Source organism: Triticum aestivum, chromosome 5A (assembly GCF_018294505.1).
Source record: "Triticum aestivum cultivar Chinese Spring chromosome 5A, IWGSC CS RefSeq v2.1, whole genome shotgun sequence".
Lineage (NCBI taxonomy): Eukaryota > Viridiplantae > Streptophyta > Magnoliopsida > Poales > Poaceae > Triticum > Triticum aestivum.
Genome location: NC_057806.1, coordinates 53,739,603 through 53,765,906, shown reverse-complemented (window position 1 = coordinate 53,765,906; position 26,304 = coordinate 53,739,603).

Below are 26,304 nucleotides of genomic sequence, written 5' to 3'. Positions count from 1 at the left end.
GCCCAAAAGATAAAGGGGGCACTCTGAACTTACAACACATCGGAGAGCTAGTTACAAGAGCTACTAGCATAAACCGATGACTGCAACCCTCAGGTGCCAAAGACACAGGAGGAATGCCGCTGGGACAAACACCAAGCCGGCCACACCATCACACGCCAAGAACGTCTAAAGGCTGCAGGAAAGCCGCCGAGCAACAACAGAGAGGCGGACAGCGGGACAGCGAGAGGCACTGCACCTGCTGCCGGCCAAAAACCCCACCTTCAGCAGTCCTACGCCAGAAACCACACTCCCCAGACAACGCCTCCATGGAGGGAACGACACACACGGCGCCGCCGCTGCCCAATCCTGCCGGATTTTGGGTTTTCACTCGGGAGAGGGAACGGAGGTGGGGAGAAAGAGACCACGACATCGCCTCCAAGAAAGAAACGTTGCCCAAGGCCGACGTCGATGCCGGGCCGAACCAGCCAGCCAGGGGTTTCCCCCGGTCCCGATCTGCAACACCAGCCCCAAACTCCACCGGATCCAGCGACCAGCCGCAGGAAACCAAGCGCAGAGGGGGAGGGAGCGAATTGTGGGCGGCAAACCTCCAGATCTGGCGAGGAAGAGGAGGCCTCCATGCTGTAGCCACCGGCCGCCGACGCCCCACCACCCCCGCAGTCAAGGACGCCGGCCAGAGCCCTCCGCGAGCGCCGTTCAGGGCAAGAACGGCGACGCCACGCCGGCAGGGGCCGCCGCCCCTGGGATCCAGATCCTCCGCTGCAGGAGCGACGAGGGCCTCGCCGCCACCGTCACTGGCGGCCACGCGGGCTTGCCCGGCGACCACCTCAGGTGGCGACGAGGAGAGAGAGGAGGGGTGGGGGAGGCGGCGCTCGGGAACCCTAGCCGCCGCCCGAGTCGCCCGGTCAGGCGACGCGGGGGCCGAGAGACACGCGGTCACTTCCTTGGTAGTTGCTGATACCAGAAAGACTGGGAGAGTTCTTGGACTTGATTTATTGGAAGATATTGTTTTTAATCATAATGCGGGGTTAAGTTGGGACGAGAAGTTTGACTTGACGACTATATTTGTCATTGATGGAGTCTGTGCGGAAATTCGCGCACCGTATTGTGACAAGTTCTGTGAAGAGGCGAAATTAAATGACTTCTTCAGTTACATCTGTGGGGTTGTCGAGCTATTTAGAATAAAAGGGGTTGGTCTGCCAGCCTTTTTTACCAAGTTGGTCGGTACGCTGTCAAACGCTCCTCGCAGACCTAAAGTGTGTACCCAATGTCAACTGGAGGGCTTCCAACGTCGTCTTCATTGCTACTGGGATATTGTATTGACTACACTGGCGCTGAGGTCCTCATTGGCTAGAGCAGGATTATTTGCTGGAATTCATATGATACGTCGCTTCGCGCCAGAGGTAGTTAAATGTAAGCTGAGAGCTGTATTGCAAACTCGTCGTTTAAAAGGCGATTGGAGACTTCCAATTACTGAAACAGGACATCCAGTACTCAAAAGGGTTTTACGGTACATCCTTGATATGTTAGACGGAAGCAATGAGAATGCCAAGGCGGATGAAGATTGGGAGAGGAAGTTTGGGCTGTATACAAAGTTGGTAGCTTGTGTGTTTTTCCAAGACAAGTAAACGAACATGCAAAGTCTAAGGTGAATATGTTTTTCCTGTTTTCCGTTTGCTTCACTGATTTTCATACCAGAATTATTTTTGTGAAGGAGGAGCTAGAACTGGAAAAGCAACAAGGAGTGGAGAAGGAACCTATGAACAGACTTTCAGAATTGGAACTTCTCAGCTCTCATTATCTCCAAAACCAACTTCCATCTATATTGGAAGCATTGCTATGCTCTGATAATCTTATGACAGATGAATTGTGGAAATGGTAAGGGCCAATAAATTTTTATGGAACTCTCTTAGCTTTTACTAGTTTAGACTTAAGTTAGGATTAATCAGCCTCTTCACTTGTGCTTGCTGCAGCTGCTTGGCCCAGTCGCGCGTCTGCTGGTCTAAGCAGCTGGAGCTCCATGTCCTTCAAAATTTTTTGACAGCTCAACTGCTTTGCGGGCGAGTTTGCTTTGAATCCAGAAAGCTGCCTGAGCCAGGCAGCATCATCTTGCATCTGATTGTGCTTGCTTGATACTGCCTGGTACAGGCAGGTTTCCCTCGGGGCAAATCATCGGCCGTCGTGCCAATCTTTTACGATGCGACGAACTCCTCCAAGTTCCACGATAATATTTTCCAATTACACAAACAGTACACGTAACTTAAAGATGGGGTGACGACCTCCAACAAACAATCCTTTGACACACGAGAAACCTGTTGAGAAATTAAGCAATTGATTGATTAATTTAATCCAATAATAAATCATGAACATGACATAGGCAGTGCTAATGACATACTGAATTTTGATGCTATACGCAAGTACTAGGCAAATAGTAGAAATATCTATGCAAACTACTAGTACTGCACACATGAAAGTAAACAGGAGCGGTGTAAATGTGTTATACCCTCCAGTAGGCCAGTCGGCCGTAGCAGCAGCGGAGGCGTCGGCCTCGTCTGCAATCCTCTTGTCCGCAGCAGCCTTTTCGGCAGCCGCATGATCAGAGTCAGTGCTCATGGTGAAGACGAAGGTGACACAGAAGTAGTCGACGTAGATGAAGTAGTTGAACCAAGGCGAGCAATCGCGTAGGAGACGCTCCCCAAAAATCTAATCGCCTCTCTCCCGTACAAGATCTCGAGAAGCGGGTTTCGGAGACCTGCTCTCTCGTCAGCCGTGTACGCGGTAGACGGGATGGGATCACCGAGGGCAGCAGCAGTGAAAGGAACGACCAGGGAGTAGTGGAGGTGTGAAGCGCATGGAGCTAAGCTGCGATGCCTCATATATATAGCCAGTCGGGTAGGAGAACGGTCCAGCAATAAAACGTGTTTAATTACAAACGTTTTATCTCCATAAAAACGCGTTTAATTACAGACGTTTCAACTTCATAAAAACACGTTTAATTACAGATGTTTCATCTCCATAAAAACGCGTTTAATTACAGACGTTTCCATCTCCATAATAAAACGTATTTATTATGGACATTTTAATTTCCGTAATGAATATGACGTCTCACATTCATTTTGTCTGTAATGGACTCTCCAATTTTGACCGGCAAAACATTGCATCGGCTCGGCTCATTCCCGCAACCCCCGCACGCGCGTCGTGTGAGGCGAGGCGGGTGGCGGAGGAGGAGCGCGCGTGTGGAACACCTCTCCTTCCTTCACACCAACTCATACTAGTGGGAGAAGAGCTCACTTTGGTGTACACCTCTCTCAACTAGCCATGTGAGACTAAACTTCCACCACTCAATTTACAGCGTGGGCCCTTAGGGATTTTCAGAAATTGTTAAATGGGCTTGTAGCCCAACTAATATTCAGCAATCCCCCACCAGATCCCAAAGGCCCATGGTGTTGTCCTTTGTTTCAAACTCTGTTTTGATATACCAGTATTTTCAGTGGAGACCCGTTAAGGTTGAACATCCACCTAGAACAAATAGCTACACTCCTCCACAACTGAACAATGGACTAGGCCTTGAATTGTCAATTTGGCGTGAAGAAGTTTCACCAAGTGTCTTACCAGTACTAGGGCCGAGGGCTGACCCCTCGGGTGGAGCATATTGGTCACTCCTGGCCTGTTCATGAACTTACTAGAGATCACCCTAATCTCATAGACTATGACCAGTAGTCAGGCTCATATAGGTGTGTTCCTCCAAAGATTGCTATGTAGGATAGCATCTTACTTTTACAAGCCTTGGAACATATTAAGACAAAAGTCAACCTGCCATACAGTTACCGAGAGTTGTGCATCTCCAACGGAGTGGGTTAGCTAAAATACTCTCCTCAGTTAACCACTAGCTTGTTTTCCCAGGTCCTACTTCACGGGATCTTCGATCACATAGGTTAGGTTACTACCATGGCAACTCATGTGGGTCTCATACCCATCTCCCTCGATGCATTATCTATCACCACATGGGATAGCCCTTTTGTAAAGGGATCTGCCAAGTTCTTAGTCGTTTGGACATATTGCAACGCTATCACTCCGGAGTTTCTTAATTTTCTGACAGCTTTTAATCTCATTCTTATGTGTTTGTTGGACTTCATGTTGTCCTTTAAACTCTTCACCTTAGTGATGACAGTCTGATTATCACAGTTCATAAGGATAGCCGGAACCGGTTTATCAACCACTGGCAAGTCCATCAAAAGATCTCGAAGCCATCCTGCTTCGACACCAGATGTGTCTAATGTTGTTAATTCTGCTTCCGTTGTCGATCTCGTTAAGATCATTTGCTTGCAAGACTTTCAGGAAACAGCGCCACCTCCAAGAGTAAACATATACCCAGTTGTGACCTTCATCTCATCAGCATCAAAGATCCAATTCGCGTCACTATACCCTTCAAGTACAGACGGGTATCTGATATAGTGAAGTCCATAGTTCATAGTACCCTTCAAATAGCGCATAACTCTTTCAACAGCATGCCAATGTACATTACCCGGTTTGGAAACAAACCGGCTTAGTTTGCTCACAGCAAACGCAATGTCTGGCCTCATTGCGCTCGCTAGGTACATCAGTGAGCCAATGATTTGAGAGTATCTCAATTGATCTATAGCCGTGCCTTTGGACTTTCAAATCAACACGCTAGGATCATATGGTGTTTGAGATGGTGTGCAGTCCGAATATCCAAAACGACTCAACACCTTCTTAACATAGTGGGATTGCAGAAATGTAATCCCACCCTCATTATCTCTCAGTAACTTGATGTTCAAGATAACATCAGCCACACCAAGATCTTTCATCTCAAAGTTCTGAGACAGAAACGACTTGACCTCCTCAATGACTTTGAGGTTGGTTCCGAATATCAGTATGTCATCAACATACAAGCACAGTATAACTCCTTCGCCCCCACCATGGCGATAGTATACACATTTGTCAGCCTCATTAACAACGAAACCAACATATGTCAGAGTTGTATTAAACTTATCATGCCATTGCTTAGGTGCTTGCTTTAGGCCATATAAAGATTTCAGCAACCTACACACCTTTCTTTCCTGACCATCTATCACAAAGCCATCTAGCTGTTGCATGTAGATTTCCTCGTTTAGCTCTCCATTTAGAAAATCCGTCTTAACATCCATCTGGTGGACGAGAAGACCATGCGAGGCCGCCAACGAGAGTAATACTCGAATGGTGGTCAGTCTAGCCACAGGTGAATAAGTGTCGAAAAAATCTTCCTCTTCTTTCTGGTCATACCCCTTGTCCACAAGCCTAGCCTTGTATTTTTCAATCATACCATCAAGCCTAAGCTTCTCTTTGAACACCCACTTACATCCTAATGGTTTGCAACCATAGGGACACTCAGTGATCTCCCATGTCCCATTAGCCATGATGGAATCTATCTTGCTATGGACCGCATCCTTCCAGTAGTCAGCTTCTGGAGAGGCATACACTTCTGAAATAGAAGTGAGAGTATCATCCACGAGGTACACGATGAAATCATCACCAAAGGTCTTTGCAGTCCTTTGTCTCTTGCCCCTACCAAGGGTTTCCTCGTCATCCTCCTCAGGATTTTCATTATGTGTTTGTTCATAATAATCCATAGGAATGACAAGCTCAGGAGTCTCCTCAGATTCATGTCTAGAAGTGTTTTGCATATCTCTCATAGGAAAAATATTCTCAAAGAATGTAGCATCCTTAGACTCCATAAATGTACCAATCTTCTGGTCAGGTACCTCAGACTTCACTACTAGAAATCTATAGCCAACATTTTTCTTAGCATAGCCCAAATTAACGCAGTCCACAGTCTTGGGTCCAAGCTTACGCTTTTGGGGGATCGGCACATTGACTTTTGCCAAACAGCCCCAAGTACGCAAGTATGAAAGTGTTGTCCTTCTCTTCGCCCATTTCTCATAAGGAGTGATCTCATTATCCTTTGTCGGAACTTTATTCAGGACATGACATGCCGTCAATATAGCCTCCCCCCACCATGCCTTGGATAAACCCGATGTATCTAACATGGTGTTAACCAAATCATTTAGAGTACGGTTTTTCTTCTCGGCAACCCCATTTGACTGAGGTGAATAGGGAGGCGTCCTCTCATGAATAATTCCGTGTTCCGCACAGAAAGAATCAAACTCATTAGAGAAATACTCTCCACCACAATCTGACCGAACTCGTTTTATTTTCTTTTCAAGTTGATTCTCAACTTCCGCCTTATAGATTTTAAAGTAGTGTAGAGCCTCACCTTTAGTGTTTAAAACATATACACATCAATATCTAGTAGAATCATCTATCAGTGTCATGAAGTATCTTTTTTCACCTTTAGTTAATACACCATTGATCTCACAAAGATCAGAATGTATGAGTTCTAACAGCGCCAAATGTCTCTCCTCCGTAGCCTTATGGGGCTTGCGAGGTTGCTTTGCTTGCACACACGAATGGCACTTAGAACCTTTAGCTAAAGTGAAACTTGGGATTAAATTTAATTTTGCTAACCGCGTCATACTACCAAAACCAATGTGACAAAGACATGAATGCCAAACTTCTGTTTCATTAACACTCGAATGAATATTGTTCACGGCTTTATTACAAAAATCAGCGAGGGGAAAACGAAACAGACCTCCGCATTCATAACCTTTTCCAACAAACAGTCCATATTTCGTAACAACTACTTTATTAGACTCGAATACCAATTTAAACCCTTCTCTACATAGAAGTGAACCACTAACGAGATTCTTCTTGATGGCGAGGACATGCTGCACGTTCTTCAGTTGCACGATCCTTCCCGAAGTAAACTTCAGATCGACTGTGCCAACACCATGAACAGAAGCACTCGCGCTGTTCCCATCAGTACGGACCCGTTCCCTGTGGCCTGATAAGTATAAAACAATGAAATGTCAGCACAAACATGAATATTTGCACCTGTGTCAATCCACCAATCAATAGACTGACAAACTAAAAATACAGTAAACAAATTACCGTACCCAGATGGCCCACTCTCATTGTTGCTCACAATCATGTTGACAGTCTTGGAGTCCTGTCCTGGTTTCTTAAACTTGTTTGGGCACTTGGCAGCCCAATGTTCATCTGAACCACAAGTGAAACAACCACCCTTCTTCTTATCTTTCTTGAAGGTCTTATTGCCCTTCTTCTTAAACTCGGTATTCTGTTGGACACCAGTCTTCTCCTTGGGCTTGTGGGGGTGGAAGTTCTTCTGCACCACATTCGCGACAGAGGTCCCTTTGGTCCCTTTTCCGTACGAGTCCTTTGCCCTCGAATTCTGCTCCACCCTCAGATGGCCAATGACATCCTCAACTGAGAATTCACGCCTCTGATGTTTTAGAGTAGTGGCAAAGTTCCTCCAGGAATTGGGTAACTTAGCGATAATGCAACCCGCGACAAATTTGCCCGACAGCACACACTTGAGAAACTCAAGCTCCTTAGCAATGCACTATATCTCATGAGCTTGTTCCAATACAGAATGGTTTTCGACCATTTTGTAATCGTGGAACTGCTCCGTAATATACATCTCACTTCCAGCATCTGTTACGCCGAATTTAGATTCGAGCGCCTCCCACAAGTCCTTGGCAACCCGCATATGTAAGTATGCATCAACCAGCTTATCTCCGATCATGCTCAGAACGCATCCAACAAAGACGACGGTGGCCTCCCTGAACGCCTTCTCCTGTTCAGGAGCGGTATTTCCCGTGGGAGTAACACCGGCGACCCAGAACACGTTCATGGCCGTGAGCCATAAGACGGTTTTAGTCTGCCAACGCTTAAAGTACGTCCCCGTAAATGGGGCTGGTTTCAGTGCAGCAGCAAAACCATGGATCGAAAATTGCCTACACATATTAGGTTTTTGGATTGTTGAGAAATTAAACAATTATTCGATTAATTTAATCCAATAATAAATCATGAACATGACATAGGCAGTGCTAATGACATACTGAATTTTGATGATGTACGCAAGTACTAGGAAGATAGTAGAAACGTCTATGCAAACTACTAGTACCGCACACATGAAAGTAAACAGGAGCGGTGTAAATGTGGTATACCCTCCAGTAGGCCAGTCGACTGTAGCAGCAGCGGAGGCGTCGGCCTCGTCTGCAATCCTCTTGTCCGCAGCAGCCTTCTCGGCAGCCGCATGATCGGAGTCAGTGCTCATGGTGTAGACGAAGGTGACACAGAAGTAGACGACGTATATGAAGTAGTTGAACCAAGGTGAGCAGTCGCGTAGGAGACGCTCCCCAAAAATCTAATCGCCTCTCTCCCGTACATGATCTAGAGAAGCGGGGTTTCAGAGGCCTGCTCTCCCGTCAGCCATGTACGTGGTAGACGGGATGGGATCACCGAGGGCAGCAGCAGTGAAAGGAACGACCAGGGAGTAGTGGAGGTGTGAAGCGCATGGAGCTGAGCTGTGATGCCTCATATATATAGCCAGTCGGGTAGGAGAATGGTCCAACAATAAAATGCGTTTAATTACAGACGTTTCATCTCCATAAAAACATGTTTAATTATAGACGTTTCATCTCCATAAAAACACGTTTAATTACAGATGTTTCATCTCCATAAAAACATTGCATCGGCTCGGCTCATTCCCGCAACCCGCGGCACGCGCGCGTTGTGACGTGGCGAGTCGGGTGGCGGAGGAGGAGCGCGCGTGTGGAACACCTCTCCTTCCTTCACACCAACTCAAACTAGTGGGAGAAGAGCTCATTTTATAAGTTGGTGTACACCTCTCTCAAGTAGCCATGTGGGACTAAACTTCTCACCATTCAATTTACAGCATGGGCCCTTAGGGATTTTTTGAAATTGTTAAATGGGCCTGTAGCCCAACTAATATTCAGCAAAACCTCCCGTCATAATAGACGTAACCAACACGCAACCCGTCGATGACGACGGACCTCAAGCCAACTACAACTTTCGAATAGAAAAATCACACAAAAATAAATAGGAACTGCGACCAAAAAGGATTGCTTAATATCGATACATAATTGTTGTCTAAACTCTAGAAAATCATCTACTCTCTTACAATGAGGCACATCTAGACTTTATAGAAGTAGCTAACTTGAAATACATGCACACCTAGCTTTCCAAAACACACACGCACACATATTTTCTAAGAGCATCTTCAGTCACTAGTAGAAAACAGGGTTTTGGTCCAGGTCGGGTTAGCCCATTAGTCCCGGTTCAGTCCAGAACCGGGACCAATGTGGGCATTGGTCCCGGTTCATGAGCCCAGGGGGCCGGCCGGGCCACGTGGGCCATTGGTCCCGGTTCATCTGGACCTTTTGGTCCCGGTTGGTGGGATGAACCGGGACCAATGGGCCTCGCTCCTGGCCCACCACCATTGTCCCGGTTGGTGGCTTGAACCGGGACCAAAGGCTCCCCTTTAGTCCCGGCTCATGTCACCAACCGGGACCAATGAGGTGCCTATATATACCCCTCGCTCGCGAGCAGAGTGCTCTGTTTTTCTCTGGCCGAGGGGGAGAGGGCTTGGTGGTGCTCTAGCTCACCTCCTATGCACACAAGGTGTTCGATGGAATGTCCGAGCCACACTACTTAAGCTTTCTCCTCTCCAAACTCGACCTCCAAGCTCCATTTTCCATAATATTTGTCTAGATTTAGCGGTCCGTCACGCCCCATCCCCATCTTCACCGCCGTCGATCACCCGCGCCGAGCTTATCGCCGGCACCACCCTGGTGAGCCTCTTGTTCTTATCTTCTTTCTGAAAGGAAAAATATTCTTACTTGTATGTTTACATAGATACTTGTATTATTTTCTTACTTTTATTATTGCATCTTATATAGTGCGATGGTTTTGGTATCCACCCCTGTCGGCCCTCGTCATGTCTATGATTCGGATGTGGTATATGTATTATCTTTATAACTATTGGTTCATTTATTGTTTATGAAAATTATGCCGACCAACGTGACATAAATTTTATTTATGTAGGATGTATGTGAATCAGAAATGCCAACCAACCCTATTGTCGAGAGGTTAAATTTAGTTGAAGAAGAAAACAATTTGTTGAAGGAAAAAATAAAAAAAATTGAGGAGGAGAAGATGATATTGGATTTGCATGTTGCGTATGTCGTCGATGATCACAAGATCAAGATGGATGCAATGCGCTTGAAGATTAGAAAGATTAGAAAATATGCCATTCATACCGAGGCTTGGTATCATTATGCCGTTGGATCAATTGTTACTTTGGTTGCGATTATGATCGCATTTGTTTTCGCATTGAAATGTTTTACATAGTTTCAATGTATGGTTTAATTAATTAGATGCTCTGGAGAGCTATATGTTGTTAGATGAGAATTATGTATGCACTTTGGTTTTAATGTGATGATGAACTTCTATTAATTTGGACACTTAATTATATATAATTCACGCAGATGAACCGGCAATGGATGTACGGTGACAGACACACCCGCGAGTACATTAAGGGCGTGCATGAGTTTCTCGATGCGGCTGAGGCAAACAAGCAGAATGGTTTTATGTGTTGTCCATGCATTGAATGTGGGAATACGAGGTCTTACTCTAACCAGAAAATCTTTCACTCCCACCTACTTTACAAGGGTTTCATGCCACACTATAATGTTTGGACGAGGCACGGAGAAATAGGGGTTATGATGGAAGACGGCGAAGAAGAAGAGTACGATGACAACTATGTGCCCCCTGAATGCGGTGATGCTGCAACGGGGGGAGCTGGTGAAGATCAAGAGGAACCAGACGATGTGCCCAATGATGCTGCAATGGGTGAAGTGCTGAAGATAAAGAGGAACCAGACAATGTGCCCGATGATGATGATCTCCGTTGGGTCATTGTCTATGCAAGGACGCAATGCGAAAGTCAAAAGGAGAAGTTGAAGTTCGATAGCATGTTAGAGGATCACAAAAAAGGCTTATACCCCAATTGCGAAGATGGCAACACAAAGCTCGGTATCGTACTGGAATTGCTGTAGCGGAAGGCAGAGAATGCTATGGCTGACAAAGGATTTGAGAAGCTACTGAAAATATTGAAGAAGAAGCTTCCAAAGGATAACGAATTGCCCGACAGTACATACGCAGCGAAGAAGGTCGTATGCCCTCTAGGATTGGAGGTGGAGAAGATACATGCATGCCCTAATGACTGCATCCTCTACCGCGGTGCATACAAGGATCTGAACGCATGCCCGGTATGCGGTGCATTGCGGTATAAGATCAGACGAGATGACCTTGGTGATGTTGACGGCGAGCCCCTCAGGAAGAGGGTTCCTGCGAAGGTGATGTGGTATGCTCCTATAATACCACGGTTAAAACGTCTGTTCAGAAACGAAGAGCATGCTAAGTTGATGCGATGGCATAGTGAGAACTGAAAGAAAGATGGCAAGTTGAGAGCACCTGCTGACGGGTCGTAGTGGAGAAAAATCGAGAGAAAGTACTGGGATGAGTTTGCAAAGGACCCAAGGAATGTATGGTTTGCTTTAAGCGCGGATGGCATTAATCCTTTCGGGGAGCAGAGCAGCAATCACAGCACCTGGCCCGTGACTCTATGTATGTATAACCTTCCTCCTTGGATGTGCATGAAGCGGAAGTTCATTATGATGCCAGTTCTCATCCAAGGCCCTAAGCAACCCGGCAACAAAATTGATGTGTACCTAAGGCCATTAGTTGAAGAACTTTTACAGCTGTGGAATGGAAATGGTGTACGTACGTGGGATGAGCACAGACAGGAGGAATTTAACCTTAAGGTGTTGCTGTTCGTGACCATCAACGATTGGCCCGCTCTCAGTAACCTTTCAGGACAGACAAACTAAGGATACCACGCATGCACGCACTGTTTAGATGACACTAAAAGTATATACCTGGACAAATGCAGGAAGAATGTGTACCTGGGCCATCGTCGATTTCTTCCGACCAACCATCAATGTCGAAAGAAAGGCAAGCATTTCAAAGGCGAGGCAGATCACCGGAAGAAGCCCGCCATGCGCACCGGTGATCATGTGCTTGCTATGGTCAATGATTTACACTACATAATCTTTGGAAAGGGTCCCGGTGGACTAGCTGTTCCGAATGACGCTGAGGGACACGCACCCATGTGGAAGAAGAAATCTATATTTTGGGACCTACCCTACTGGAAAGACCTAGAGGTCCGCTCCTCAATCGACGTGATGCACGTGACGAAGAACCTTTGCGTGAACCTGCTAGGCTTCTTGGGCGTGTATGGGAAGACAAAAGATACACCTGAGGCATGAGAGGACCTGCAACGTTTGCACAAAAAAGACGGCATGCCTCCGAAGCAGTATAAAGGTCCTGCCAGCTACGCTCTTACGAAAGAAGAGAAAGAAATCTTCTTTGAATGCCTGCTCAGTATGAAGGTCACGACTGGCTTCTCGTCGAATATAAAGGGAATAATAAATATGCCAGAGAAAAAGTTTCAGAACCTAAAGTCTCATGACTGCCACGTGATTATGACGCAACTGCTTCCGGTTGCATTGAGGGGGCTTCTACCGGAAAACGTCCGATTAGCCATTGTGAAGCTATGTACATTCCTCAATGCAATCTCTCAGAAGGTGATCGATCCAGAAATCGTACCAAGGCTAAGGAGTGATGTGGCGCAATGTCTTGTCAGTTTCAAGCTGGTGTTCCCACCATCCTTCTTCAATATCATGACGCGCGTCCTAGTTCATCTAGTCGACGAGATTGTCATCCTGGGGCCCGTATTTCTACACAATATGTTCCCCTTTGAGAGGTTCATGGGAGTCCTAAAGAAATATGTCAATAGCCGCGCTAGGCCAGAAGGAAGCATCTCCATGGGCCATCAAACAGAGGATGTTATCGGGTTTTGTGTTGACTTCATTCATGGCCTTAAGAAGATAGGTCTCCCTAAATCGCGGTATGAGGGGAGACTGACTGGAAAAGGCACTCTTGGAAGAGACTCAATAATATGCAGGGATGGATATTCTTGGTCTCAAGCAAACTACACAGTTCTACGGAACTCTACCTTGATGACCCCGTATGTCGATGAACACAAGAACAGTCTGCGCTCAAACTGTTGGGGAACGTAGCAGAAATTCAAAAAATTTCCTACGTAACACCAAGATCTATCTATGGAGAGACCAGCAACGAGTAGAAAGGAGAGTGCATCTACATACCCTTGTAGATCGCTAAGCGGAAGCGTTCAAGTGAACGGGGTTGATGGAGTCGTACTCGTCGTGATTCAAATCACCGATGATCAAGTGCCGAACGCACGGCACCTCCGCGTTCAACACACGTACAGCCCGGTGACGTCTCCCACGCCTTGATCCAGCAAGGAGAGAGGGAGAGGTTGAGGAAGACTCCATCCAACAGCAGCACAACGGCGTGGTGGTGGTGGAGGAGCGTGGCAATCCCGCAGGGCTTCGCCAAGCACTATGGGAGAGGAGGAGGAGGGAGAGGGGCAGGGCTGCACCAACGAGAGATCAAATCGCGTGTTATGGGCAGCCCCATGCCTCAATATATATAGGGGGGAAGGGGGCTGCGCCCCCTTTAGGGTTTTCCCACCCCCTAGGGGCGGCGGCCAGCCCTAGATGGGTTTTGGGGTGCGGCCAAGAGGGGGGGAGGAGTCCATCCTCCCCAAGGCACCTCGGAGGTGCCTTCCCCCTCGAGGACTCTTCCCTCTATGGTTCCCTAGGCGCATGGGCCTCTTGGGGCTGGTGCCCTTGGCCCATGTAGGCCAAGGCGCACCCCCTACAGCCCATGTGGCCCCCCGGGGCAGGTGGCCCCACCCGGTGGGCCCCCGGGACACTTCCGGTGGTCCCGGTACAATACCGATGACCCCGAAACTTGTCCCGATGGCCGAAACAGGACTTCCTATATATAAATCTTTACCTCCGGACCATTCCGGAACTCCTCGTGACGTACGGGATCTCATCCGGGACTCCGAACAACATTCAGTAACCACATACAAGCTTCCTTTATAACCCTAGCGTCATCGAACCTTAAGTGTGTAGACCCTACGGGTTCGGGAGACATGCAGACATGACCGAGACGTTCTCCAGTCAATAACCAACAGCGGGATCTGGATACTCATGTTGGCTCCCACATGTTCCACGATGATCTCATCGGATGAACCACGATGTCAAGGACTCAATCGATCCCGTATTCAATTCCCTTTGTCTATCGGTATGTTACTTGCCCGAGATTCGATCGTCGGTATACCGATACCTTGTTCAATCTCGTTACCGGCAAGTCACTTTACTCGTTCCGTAACACATCATCCCGTGATCAACTCCTTGGTCACATTGCGCATATGATGATGTCCTACCGAGTGGGCCCAGAGATACCTCTCCGTTTACACGGAGTGACAAATCCCAGTCTCGATCCGCATAAAACAATAGATACTTTCGGAGATACCTGTAGTGCACCTTTATAGTCACCCAGTTACGTTGTGACGTTTGATACACCCAAAGCACTCCTACGGTATCCAGGAGTTACACGATCTCATGGTCAAAGGAAGAGATACTTGACATTGGCAAAGCTCTAGCAAACGAACTACACGATCTTTGTGCTATGCTTAGGATTGGGTCTTGTCCATCACATCATTCTCCTAATGATGTGATCCCGTTATCAACGACATCCAATGTCCATAGCCAGGAAACCATGACTATCTGTTGATCACAACGAGCTAGTCAACTAGAGGCTCACTAGGGACATATTGTGGTCTATGTATTCACACGTGTATTACGATTTCCGGATAATACAGTTATAGCATGAATAAAAGACAATTATCATGAACAAGGAAATATAATAATAATACTTTTATTATTGCCTCTAGGGCATATTTCCAACAGTCTCCCACTTGCACTAGAGTCAATAATCTAGTTCACATCGCCATGTGATTAACACTCACAGGTCACATCGCCATGTGACTAATACCCAAGAGTTTACTAGAGTCAGTAGTCTAGTTCACATCACTATGTGATTAACACTCAATGAGTTTTATGTTTGATCATGTTGCTTGTGAGAGAGGTTTTAGTCAACGGGTCTGAACCTTTCAGATCCGTGTGTGCTTTACAAATCTCTATGTCATCTCCTAGATGCAGCTACCACGCTCTATTTGGAGCTATTCCAAACAACTGTTCTACTTGGAGCTATTCTAAATTATTGCTCCATTATATGTATCCGGTCTCTCTACTCAGAGCTATCCGGATAGGTGTCAAGCTTGCATCGTCGTAACCTTTACGACGAACTCTTTTACCACCTCCATAATCGAGAAAATTCCTTAGTCCACTAGTTACTAAGGATAACTTTGACCGCTGTCCTGTGAGCCATTCTTGGATCACTCTTGTACCCCTTGACTGACTCATGGCAAGGCACACTTCAGGTGCGGTACACAGCATAGCATACTGAAGAGCCTACGTCTTAAGCATAGGGGACGACCTTCGTCCTTTCTCTCTATTCTGCCGTGGTCGAGCTTTAAGTCTTAACTTCGTACCTTACAACTCAGGCAAGAACTCCTTCTTTGACTGGTCCATCTTGAACACCTTCAAGATCATGTCAAGGTATGTGCTCATTTGAAAGTATTATTAAGCATTTTGATCTATCCTTATAGATCTTGATGCTCAATGTTCAAGTAGCTTAATCCAGGCTTTCCATTGAAAAACACTTTCAAAATAACCCTATATGCTTTCCAGAAATTCTACGTCATTTCTGATCAACAATATGTCAACAACATATACTCATCAGAAATTCTATAGTGCTCCCACTCACTTCTTTGGAAATACAAGTTTCTCATAAACTTTGTACAAACCCAAAATCTTTGATCATCATCAAAGCATACATTCCAACTCCGAGATGCTTACTCCAGTCCTTAGAAGGATCGCTGGAGCTAGCATACCTTTTAGCATCCTCAGGATTGACAAAACTTTTCTGATTGTATTGCATACAACCTTTCCTTACGAAAACTAGTAAGGAAACTTGTCTTGACGTCCATCTGCCAGATTTAATAAATGCAGCTAATGCTAACATGATTCCGACGGACTTTAAGCATCGCTACGAGTGAGAAAATCTCATCGGAGTCAACTCCTTGAACTTGTGAAAAACTTTTCGCCACAAGTCGAGCTTCATGGACGGTGACATTACCATCCACGTCCGTCTTCTTCTTAAAGATCCATTTATCTTAATGGCTTGCCGATCAAGTCCGCCAAAGTCCATGGATCTGTTCTCGGATTTTATGGCTTCTAACCATTTGTCGGAATTCGGGCCCACCATCGCTTCTCCATAGCTCGTAGGTTCATTGTTGTCTAGAAACATGACCTTCAAGACAGGATCACGTACCACTCTGAAGTAGTACGTGTCCTTGTCATCCTACGAGGTTTGGTAGTGACTTGATCCGAAGTTTCATGATCAATATCATAAGCTTCCACTTCAATTGGTGTAGGTGCCACAGGAACAACTTCCTGTGCCCTGCCACACACTAGTTGAAGAGACGGTTCAATAACCTCATCAAGTCTCCACCATCCTCCCACTCAACTCTTTCGAGAGAAACCTTTCCTCGAGAAAGGACCCGATTCAAGAAACAATCCATATTGCTTTCGGATCTGAATTAGGAGGTATACCCAACTGTTTTGGGTTTCCTATGAAGATGCATTTTATCCGCTTTGGGTTCGAGCTTATCAACCTGAAACTTTTTCATATAAGCGTCGCAGCCCCAAACTTTTAAGAAACGACAACTTAGGTTTCTCTAAACCATAATTCATACGGTGTCATCTCAACGGAATTACGTGGTGCCCTATTTAAAGTGAATGTGGTTGTCTCTAATGCCTAACCCATGAACGATAGTGGTAATTCGATAAGAGACATCATGGTACGCACCATATCCAATAGGGTGCAACTATGATGTTCGGACACACCATCACACTATGGTGTTCCAGGCGGTATTAATTGCGAAACAATTTCCACAATGTCTTAATTGTGTGCCAAAACTCGTAACTCAGATATTCATCTCTATGATCATATCATAGACATTTTATCCTCTTGTCACAATGATCTTCTACTTCACTCTGAAATTACTTGAACCATTCAATAATTCAGACTTGTGTTTCATCAAGTAAATATTCTCAACATCTACTCGAATCATCTGTGAAGTAAGAACATAACGATATTCACTGCATGCCTCAGCACTCATTGGACTGCACACATCAAAATGTGTTACTTCCAACAAGTTGCTATCTTGTTCCATCTTACTGAAAACGAGGCTTTTCAGTCATCTTGCCTATGTGGTATGATTTGCATATCTCAAGTGATTCAAAATCAAGTGAGTCCAAACGATCCATTTGCATGGAGTTTCTTCATGCATATACACCAATAGACATGGTTCGCATGTCTCAAACTTTTCAAAAACGAGTGAGTCCAAAGATCCATCAACATGGAGCTTCTTCATGCGTTTTATACCATTATGACTTACATGGCAGTGCCGCAAGCAAGTGGTACTATCATTACTATCTTATATCTTTTGGCATGAACATGTGTATCACTACGATCGAGATTCAATAAACCATTCAGGTTTAATACTAATCTTGATGGTAGAGGGAGCGTGCGATGTTTGATCACATCAAACTTGGAAACACTTCCAACACATATCGTCAGCTCACCTTTAGCCAGTCTCCGTTTATGCCGTAGCTTTTATTTCGAGTTACTAACACTTAGCAACCGAACCGGTATCTAATACCCTGGTGCTACTAGGAGTACCAGCAAAGTACACATTAACATAATGTATATCCAATATACTTCTATTGACCTTGCCAGCCTTCTCATCTACCAAGTATCTAGGGTAATTCTGCTCCAGTGGTTGTTCCCCTTATTACAGAAGCACTTAGTCTCGGGTTTGGGTTCAACCTTGGGTTTCTTCACTAGAGCAGCAGCTGAATTGCCGTTTCATGAAGTATCCCTTTGTTCCCTTGCCCTTCTTGAAACTAGTGGTTTCACCAACCATCAACAATTGATGCTCCTTCTTGATTTCTACTTTCGCGGTGTCAAACATCGCGAATACCTCAAGGATCATCATATCTATCCCTGATATGTTATAGTTCATCACGAAGCTCTAGCAGCTTGGTGGCAATGACTTTGGAGAAACATCACTATCTCATCTGGAAGATCAACTCCCACTCGATTCAAGTGATTGTTGCACTCAGACAATCTGAGCACAAGCTCAACGATTGAGCTTTTCTCCCTTAGTTTGCAGGCTAAGAAAATCGTCGGAGGTCTTATACCTCTTGACGTGGGCACGAGCCTGAAATCCCAATTTCAGCCCTCGAAACATCTCATATGTTCCGCGACGTTTCGAAAAACGTCTTTGGTGCCTCTACTTAAACCATTTAACTGAACTATCACGTAGTTATCAAAACGTGTATGTCCGATGTTCGAAACATCCACAAACGACGTTTGGGGTTCAGCACACTAAGCGGTGCATTAAGGACATAAGCTTTCTACTGTCGCATAATCGCTACTGTCAACTTTCAACTATATTTTCTCTAGGAACATATCTAAAACAGTAGAACTAAAGCGCGAGCTACGACATAATTTGCAAAAGGTCTTTTGACTATGTTCAGGATAATTAAGTTCATCTTATGAACTCCCACTCAGATAGACATCCCTCTGGTCATCTAAGTGATCACATGATCCGAGTCAACTAGGCCGTGTCCGATCATCACGTGAGACGGACTAGTCATCATCGGTGAACATCTTCATGTTGATCGTATCTACTATACGACTCATGCTCGACCTTTCGGTCTCCGTGTTCCGAGGCCATGTCTGCACATGCTAGGCTCGTCAAGTTAACCCTAAGTGTTTTCGCTGTGTAAAACTGTCTTACACCCGTTGTATGTGAACGTAAGAATCCATCACACCCGATCATCACGTGGTGCTTAGAAGCGACGAACTGTAGCAACGGTGCACAGTTAGGGGAGAACACTTCTTGAAATTTTGTAAGGGATCATCTTATTTACTACCGTCGTCCTAAGTAAACAAGATGCATAAACATGATAAACATCACATGCAATCAAATAGTGACATGATATGGCCAATATCATTTTGCTCCTTTGATCTTCATCTTCGGGGCTCCATGATCATCATCGTCACCGGCATGACACCATGATCTCCATCATCATGATCTCCATCATCGTGTCTTCATGAAGTTGTCACGCCAACGACTACTTCTACTTCTATGGCTAACGCGTTTAGCAATAAAGTAAAGTAAGTTTACATGGCGTTCTTCAATGACACGCAGGTCATACAAAAAATAAAGACAACTCCTATGGCTCCTGCCGGTTGTCATACTCATCGACATGCAAGTCGTGAATCCTATTACAAGAACATGATCAATCTCATACATCACATATATCATTCATCACATCCTTTTGGCCATATCACATCACATAGCATACCCTGCAAAAACAAGTTAGACGTCCTCTAATTGTTGTTGCATGTTTTACGTGGCTGCTATGGGTTTCTAGCAAGAACGTTTCTTACCTACGCAAGACCACAACGTGATATGCCAATTGCTATTTACCCTTCATAAGGACCCTTTTCATCGAATCCGTTCCGACTAAAGTGGGAGAGACTGGCACCCGCTAGCCACCTTATGCACCAAGTGCATGTCAATCGGTGGAACCTGTCTCACGTAAGAGTACGTGTAAGGTCGGTCCGGGCCGCTTCATCCCACAATACCGTCGAAACAAGATTGGACTAGTAACGGTAAGCATATTGAACAACATCAACGCCCACAACTACTTTGTGTTCTACTCGTGCAAAGAATCTACGCAATAGACCTAGCTCATGATGCCACTGTTGGGGAACGTAGCAGAAATTCAAAAATTTCCTACGTAACACCAAGATCTATCTATGGAGAGACCAGCAACGAGTAGAAAGGAGAGTGCATCTACATACCCTTGTAGATCGCTAAGCGGAAGCGTTCAAGTGAACGGGGTTGATGGAGTCGTACTCGTCGTGATTCAAATCACCGATGATCAAGTGCCGAACGCACGGCACCTCCGCGTTCAACACACGTACAGCCCGGTGACGTCTCCCACGCCTTGATCCAGCAAGGAGAGAGGGAGAGGTTGAGGAAGACTCCATCCAACAGCAGCACAACGGCGTGGTGGTGGTGGAGGAGCGTGGCAATCCCGCAGGGCTTCGCCAAGCACCATGGGAGAGGAGGAGGAGGGAGAGGGGCAGGGCTGCACCAACGAGAGATCAAATCGCGTGTTATGGGCAGCCCCATGCCTCAATATATATAGGGGGGAAGGGGGCTGCGCCCCCTTTAGGGTTTTCCCACCCCCTAGGGGCGGCGGCCAGCCCTAGATGGGTTTGGGGTGCGGCCAAGAGGGGGGAGGAGTCCATCCTCCCCAAGGCACCTCGGAGGTGCCTTCCCCCTTGAGGACTCTTCCCTCTAGGGTTCCCTAGGCGCATGGGCCTCTTGGGGCTGGTGCCCTTGGCCCATGTAGGCCAAGGCGCACCCCCTACAGCCCATGTGGCCCCCCGGGGCAGGTGGCCCCACCCGGTGGGCCCCCGGGACCCTTCCGGTGGTCCCGGTACAATACCGATGACCCCGAAACTTGTCCCGATGGCCGAAACAGGACTTCCTATATATAAATCTTTACCTCCGGACCATTCCGGAACTCCTCGTGACGTCCGGGATCTCATCCGGGACTCCGAACAACATTCGGTAACCACATACAAGCTTCCTTTATAACCCTAGCGTCATCGAACCTTAAGTGTGTAGACCCTACGGGTTCGGGAGACATGCAGACATGACCGAGACGTTCTCCGGTCAATAACCAACAGCGGGATCTGGATACCCATGTTGGCTCCCACATGTTCCACGATGATCTCATCGGATGAACCACGATGTCAAGGACTCAATCGATCCCGTATTCAATTCCCTTTGTCTATCGGTATGTTACTTGCCCGAGATTCGATCGTCGGTATACCGATACCTTGTTCAATCTCGTTACCGGCAAGTCACTTTACTCGTTCCGTAACACATCATCCCGTGATCAACTCCTTGGTCACATTGCGCATATGATGATGTCCTACCGAGTGGGCCCAGAGATACCTCTCCGTTTACACGGAGTGACAAATCCCAGTCTCGATCCGCATAAAACAATAGATACTTTCGGAGATACCTGTAGTGCACCTTTATAGTCACCCAGTTACGTTGTGACGTTTGATACACCCAAAGCACTCCTACGGTATCCAGGAGTTACACGATCTCATGGTCAAAGGAAGAGATACTTGACATTGGCAAAGCTCTAGCAAACGAACTACACGATCTTTGTGCTATGCTTAGGATTGGGTCTTGTCCATCACATCATTCTCCTAATGATGTGATCCCGTTATCAACGACATCCAATGTCCATAGCCAGGAAACCATGACTATTTGTTGATCACAACGAGCTAGTCAACTAGAGGCTCACTAGGGACATATTGTGGTCTATGTATTCACACGTGTATTACGATTTCCGGATAATACAGTTATAGCATGAATAAAAGACAATTATCATGAACAAGGAAATATAATAATAACACTTTTATTATTGCCTCTAGGGCATATTTCCAACACAAACACCCGGAGCAGTGAGACGACTAGATTACATGTGAACACATCAGGACTTTCAGCAGTTGGTTGGAAACACGTCTCAGAGGTGACAACACTGTTTGTGATGAGTTGTACTTGTTGTCCAGGGGACCATATTTGACTGTATTGACTTACAAAGGATACGAGATAAATGGGAATACATTTTACACGATCGCCCAAGATCAAAAGAGCACCAACCAAAACAGCGGTGTCCGTTTTGATGCAGCAACCGAGAGCGGAAAGGACACATATTATGGTTACATAGTGGACATATGGGAACTTGACTACGGACCTGATTTTAAGGTCCCTTTGTTTAAGTGCAGATGGGTCAATCTGTTAGGCAGCGGGGTACAGGTAGACCCACAGTATGGAATGACAACAGTGGATCTGAAAAATCTTGGGTACACTGACGAACCGTTCGTCCTAGCCAATGATGTGGCACAGGTTATCTATGTGAAGGACATGTCTACCAAACTGAGAAAAAGAAAAGAAAGGAAGCGAATACATCATATGATGAGCCAAAGCGCCACATAGTTCTTTTAGGAAAAAGGGACATCCTGGGAGTGGACGGCAAGATAGACATGTCCGAAGATTATGAAAAGTTTCATGAAATTCCTCCCTTCAATGTCAAGGCTGACCCAAGCATCCTGATAAACAATGAAGATTATCCATGGTTACGGCGCAATAAGCAAATGACACAAGCGAAGAAAAAGTGAAGACTTTCTCCCGCAACTATTATGATGATACCATGCCAACTTTGTAACACACGAACAGGCTACCATTGTCCGTTTTGTACATGCACATGCTATGTGGGTAAAATTATGATACCATGCCAACTTTCAACTTTTCCAGAGTTCATTTGAAATGCTTTCATGTCTTATGGTTCGGCCCTCGTAATACCATGACCATTAGTCCCTGGCCCATGCCAACTTTCAACTTTCAACTTTCTAAAACTAATGGCACTAATAGAAAGTTTATAATTTTGCTCCTCGCCCCTGGCCCATGACCATTAGTCCCGGTTTGTGCCACAAACTGGGACTAAAGGGTTGGTCCTTGTTGCGGGCAGAGTTTAGTCCCTCCTCGCCAACCGAAGGGGGCTCACACCGGTTTATAAGCCCTTCCCTCTCTGCCTTGTTGAGCTCATCTCAAAGTGAAAATAGATGCCCTAATAGAGAAAAGTTTAACCTAAATTCATAGTGAATTTCTCTGAAATTCATAGAAATTTACTAGGAACTTAGGTTGAATTTTCTCTATAAGCACATATATTCTCATTTTTTTAGTAAGTTAATCACAAACTTGTGATTCAAATAATTTTCAAAGAATTCAAATTAAAAGCAAAAAGTTTATAATGGCACTAACAGAAAGTTTATAATTTTTCTAAAACTAAAAGCAAAAAGAATAAAAAATAAAGCAAAAAACAAAAGAAAATAAATAATGCAGAAAACAAAACAAAAAAACTGGAAAAAAATAGCAACAATAAGTATTTTGTTGTAAGTAGAAACAAAATAAAATAAATAAAGCAACAGAAAGTTTATAATTTTGCTGACCTAAAAGCAAAAAGAATTAAAAAATAAAACAAAAAAACAAAAGAAAATAAATAATACAGAAAACAAAACAAAAAAACTGGAAAAAAATAAAAATAGCAACAATAAGTATTTTGTTGTAAGTAGAAACAAAATAAAATAAATAAAGCAACAAAGAAAACAAAAAAACAAAAAAAAGTGTTTTCAAATTTTAAAACTAATGGCACTAACAGAAAGTTTATAATTTTTCAAAAACTGAAAGCAAAAAGAATTAAAAAATAAAGCAAAAAACAAAAGAAAATAAATAATGCATAAAACAAAACAAAAAAATTGGAAAAAAATTAAATGTAGCAACAATAAGTATTTTGTTGTAAGTAGAAACAAAAAAACAAAAATAAAGTGCCACCTACTGGGCACCCACGGCCTGAATACGACTAGAAACCGTACCATGGGCCAGGATTCAGGCCCGTGGGAGGCCCAGTAGGCCCACAGGCACACATTGCACGGTTAGGCCCTAAAGCCTGCTTTAGAGAGGAGCTCGAGAGGAAAGGCGCACCGCACCTTATAAACAGGTGCGGCTCCCTCTCAACTAGCATTGTGAAGGAAATATGCCCTAGAGGCAATAATAAAGTTATTATTTATTTCCTTATTTCATGATAAATGTTTATTATTCATGCTAGAATTGTATTTACCGGAAACATAATACATGTGTGAATATATAGACAAACAAAGTGTCACTAGTATGCCTCTACTTGACTAGCTCGTTAATCAAAGATGGTTATGTTTCCTAACCATGAACAATGAGTTGTTATTTGATTAACGAGGTCACATCATTAGTTGAATGATCTGATTGACATGACCCATTCCATTAGCTTAGCACCCGATCGTTTAGTATGTTGCTATTGCTTTCTTCATGACTTATACATGTTCCTATGACTATGAGATTATGCAACTCCCGTTTACCGGAGGAACACTTTGGGTGCTACCAAACGTCACAACGTAACTGGGTGATTATAAAGGAGCATTACAGGTGTCTCCAATGGTCGATGTTGGGTTGGCGTATTTCGAGATTAGGATTTGTCACTCCGATTGTCGGAGAGGTATCTCTGGGCCCTCTCGGTAATACACATCACATAAGCCTTGCAAGCATTACAACTAATATGTTAGTTGTGAGATGATGTATTACGGAACGAGTAAAGAGACTTGCCGGTAACGAGATTGAACTAGGTATTGGATACCGACGATCGAATCTCGGGCAAGTAACATACCGATGACAAAGGGAACAACGTATGTTGTTATGCGGTCTGACCGATAAAGATCTTCGTAGAATATGTAGGAGCCAATATGGGCATCCAGGTCCCGCTATTGGTTATTGACCGGAGACGTGTCTCGGTCATGTCTACATTGTTCTCGAACCCGTAGGGTCCGCACGCTTAAGGTTACGATGACAGTTATATTATGAGTTTACATGTTTTGATGTACCGAAGGAGTTCGGAGTCCCGGATGAGATCGGGGACATGACGAGGAGTCTCGAAATGGTCGAGACGTAAAGATTCATATATTGGATGATATGGTTAGGCCAAGGGGTCAAGCCCATGAGGCTTTAGGTCGGTGCAAAAGGAGTTTTGCGGAGGCCAGGGGGCCAAACGCCGGAGACCCTGGCGTCTGGCCCTGGGCCAGACGCCGAGGCCCATGGCGTCTGGGCCAGACGCCAAGGATTGTGGCGTTTGGTCCTGGAGTCCGAGTGGGACTCTTGCCTTTCGGGCAAAACCGACTTTGAGGAGGCTTTTGCTCCAAGTTTCGACCCCGGGGCTCAACATATAAATAGAGGGGCAGGGCTAGCACCAAAGACACAACAAGTTGATCCACGTGATCTATTCCTTAGCCGTGTGCGGTGCCCCCAGCCACCATATTCCTCGATAATACTGTAGCGGAGTTTAGGCGAAGCCCTGCTGCTGTAGTTCATCAAGATCGTCACCACGCCGTCGTGCTGACGGAACTCTTCCCCGACACTTTGCTGGATCGGAGTCCGGGGATCGTCATCGAGCTGAACGTGTGCTCGAACTCGGAGGTGCCGTAGTTTCGGTGCTTGATCGGTTGGATCGAGAAGACGTACGACTACTTCCTCTACGTCGTGTCATCGCTTCCGCAGTCGGTCTGCGTTGGGTACGTAGACAATACTCTCCCCTCGTTGCTATGCATCACATGATCTTGCGTGTGCGTAGGAAATTTTTTGAAATTACTACGAAACCCAACAGTGGCATCCGAGCCTAGGTTATTTATGTTGATGTTATATGCACGAGTAGAACACAAGTGAGTTGTGGACGATACAAGTCATACTGCCTACCAGCATGTCATACTTTGGTTCGGCGGTATTGTTGGACGAGACGACCCGGACCAACCTTACGCGTACGCTTACGCGAGACCGGTTCCCTCGACGTGCTTTGCACATAGATGGCTTGCGGGCGACTGTCTCTCCAACTTTAGTTGAACCGAGTATGGCTACGCCCGGTCCTTGCGAAGGTTAAAACGGAGTCTATTTGACAAACTATCGTTGTGGTTTTGATGCGTAGGTGAGATTGGTTCTTACTTAAGCCCGTAGCAGCCACGTAAAACATGCAACAACAAAGTAGAGGACGTCTAACTTGTTTTTGCAGGGCATGTTGTGATGTGATATGGTCAAGGCATGATGCTGAATTTTATTGTATGAGATGATCATGTTTTGTAACCAAGTTATCGGCAACTGGCAGGAGCCATATGGTTGTCGCTTTATTGTATGCAATGCAATCGCGATGTAATGCTTTACTTTATTACTAAGCGGTAGTGATAGTCGTGGAAGCATAAGATTGGCGAGACGACAACGATGCTACGATGGAGATCAAGGTGTCGCGCCGGTGACGATGGTGATCATGACGGTGCTTCGGAGATGGAGATCACAAGCACAAGATGATGATGGCCATATCATATCACTTATATTGATTGCATGTGATGTTTATCTTTTTATGCATCTTATCTTGCTTTGATTGACGGTAGCATTATAAGATGATCTCTCACTAAATTATCAAGAAGTGTTCTCCCTGAGTATGCACCGTTGCGAAAGTTCTTCGTGCTGAGACACCACGTGATGATCGGGTGTGATAGGCTCTACGTT